Raw genomic sequence first — 2818 nt, forward strand, 5'->3', positions numbered from 1 at the left:
CTTTCAGCACAGGAACAGAGAAAGAACACATAGAACAGGGAAAGTTCAGGTCCACTGCTTGGCAAAAACAACTGAAGGAATCAATCAGGTGATGACACAGGTAGACATAGAGCAGGCTTGTAGCAAAGATATACCCCTGGACTACAAGGCTTTAAGGGGTGGCCCACTATTGGGTCCCTCTCCTCTGTGGGAGTCTGAATCTGCTTGTAATACATTTTCCACACTTTTGCTTAAATCTTCTGGCCCACGGAGCTCACTCTTCGGTGTCAGGAGACACGACCCCGGGGAAAAAACCTCAGCTCACCATTCGGGTTATCAATATGAGTTAATAAATCTTCGATGCATTATATATTTGTATGACAGTCATGATTTTAAGTTTTTGAAGATTTGATAATTAAATGTCAACAAAAAATGTAAACTAATTTAAAACACTGAATTTATGATGGTTTTGTGACATTATGTGTTCTCTCAATCCAAGGAGAGTAAAATTAAAATTATTACCATGTATTTTCTCAATAACAAGATACTTTAACTACTATTATTAACCTGCAGGGTTTGTTGATACTGATTACTTTGAAAAGAAATCTATATTTTGTTCTTGCCAAAGCATTAGGCCACTTGCCGTTTAGAAGCCATGAACTGTGACACTTGTCTTTTTTCATAATTGTGTTTCCCTTGTGTGAAACAGCTTTTCCAGCTTCTTGAATTAACAACAACAGCTACCATTCTATTGTAGCTGTGATTCTCTAAGTATTTTATTTTCATCAGCTTGGTTAATCCTCAAAACAACCTCATGAAGATAAATAGCACCATGAAGCTCAGAGGTCCTTTTCCTATGGTCACATACTTAAAAACCTACAGGACTAGGTTTAAAATGCAAGTCTGATCTCAGAGCCGGTTCTTTCAACGCATTAAGCTACATGCCCATCTTTTACATAATATCTCCATTCATTGTAAATCTGTCTCTGACTTAACCGATAGGAATGAATCACTCCCTCTTCTGTGTTCTCATAGTACTTTGTTTCTGTTTTCAATTATGCTAATGATAATAGCATTTATTGATATGACTTAATTTTTTTAAAATATCACTTAATTTTGTATTTTCATTTTCCCCCCAAGTAGTTTATTTGGGCAGGACAGGGGTCAGGAAGTCCTTGCATCTGAAAAGAAGATGTTGGATTTCTTGGTAGTGAAGGGTGGTTTGTGCTACGGACTAAGGACCGGTAGGGCAGCGGGAGCTTGATCTTGGAGTTATGGAACTGCTTGTCTGCCAATGGTCTGCACTTGCTGGCCACAGTCTTCTTCCTCCATGGTCTGGATTGAGGGGGCACCCAAGGTGCCAGGCCCCCACATCTGGATCTGCAGGGAGCAGGAGGGGGAAGGGTGGACGTTCACTGGGCTCTCTGAGACACTCACTTTATATGCATAATCTCATTTAATCCTCACAAAATTCTGAGTTAGATATCATTACTCCAGTAGTCATATGTGGTAACTGAGGCTGAGAGCTATAAATAACTTGTCCAAGTTTACACAGCTACAATGTGGCTGAGCCAGCATTTGAACTAGTCTAATGATAGAGCTCGAGGTCTTAGCACTAGTAATTGACCTTCTACACAAGGCTGTTAACTCTTTGATCGCAGGAACATTTGTTTTTATTTAGAGATCCCTAGTTATCTGAATAATGCCTGGTTTATAGTACATGATAAATGTTAATTAAGTAGTCAACCCATATATATCTCCTTTCACTTCTTCAGAAAGGAACAGGTGTTGGCCTATGTGTAAACTACACCCTCTTCCCCCCATGTCTTCCTGATACATCCCTCAGAGGTAGTGAAATTTCTTTTCCTCTTTTAGACATCACTGGGCGGTCATTTTCACATCTGAAAAATGTTGGTTTGGGGTTGGGTGGAGTAGAGGTGCAGAGCTGTAACAGTTCTCCCTGCTATTTCAACAATTTCCTTCCTTTTTACAGAAATTTTCAAGTGAGACTTTACATCTTTATTTCTTTGGATACAACACCCTAATGAGGTTAGGCTGATATTATTAACTCATTTTATAGATGATTGAACTGAGGCTAAAAATAAGAATATTAATTTCTTCAGGTTAACTCAGCTAGAAAATACTAGAGCCAGAACTTGAATTTAGGCCTTTTAATTCCCAGGTCCTGGACTCCATCAGAGCATGTTGTCAACTTCTACTTCCCTTAGGATTGGAAATCACCAGATGAAACATTACAGCACTAAGCCAGGAAAGCAGACTAGTTTAGCAAAGGAAAAGAAACTGAGGCAAGAATATAAAGAGCCCTAGCTGGTTTGGCTCAGTGGATAGAGCATCAGCCTGTGGACTGAAGGGTCCCAGGTTTGATTCTGGTCAAGGGCACATGGCTGGGTTGGGGGCTTGATCCCCAATAGAAGATATTCATTGATGTTTCTCTCTTTCCCCCTCCCTTCCATTCTCTAAAATCAATGGAAAAAATATCCTCAGGTGAGGATTAACAAAATAAAACAACCCCACCACATAAAAAACAAAGTAACTGTGTCTCAAACTTTAAATGAATTACCACTCCATACACACCGGGTGAATCATCCTAAAAAAGGAGGCTGTCTTTCAAATATGTTGCTTAGCGAGCAAAATAGAAACAGAGGCCCGGATACATGGGACACTGACAGCTGTCAGAGGGGAAGGGGTGGGGGGACTGCATGAAAGCAGGTGAAGAAAAATTAGCCAAAGAACATACAGGGTGCCCCCCAAAATGTGCACACACTTTGAATAATTATTAATTCTAATGGGTTAAATCTGAAAAGAAAGAAGTATTCAA

The sequence above is a fragment of the Myotis davidii genome, unplaced genomic scaffold (genome assembly GCF_000327345.1).
Source record: "Myotis davidii unplaced genomic scaffold, ASM32734v1 scaffold120, whole genome shotgun sequence".
Classification (NCBI taxonomy): Eukaryota; Metazoa; Chordata; class Mammalia; order Chiroptera; family Vespertilionidae; genus Myotis; species Myotis davidii.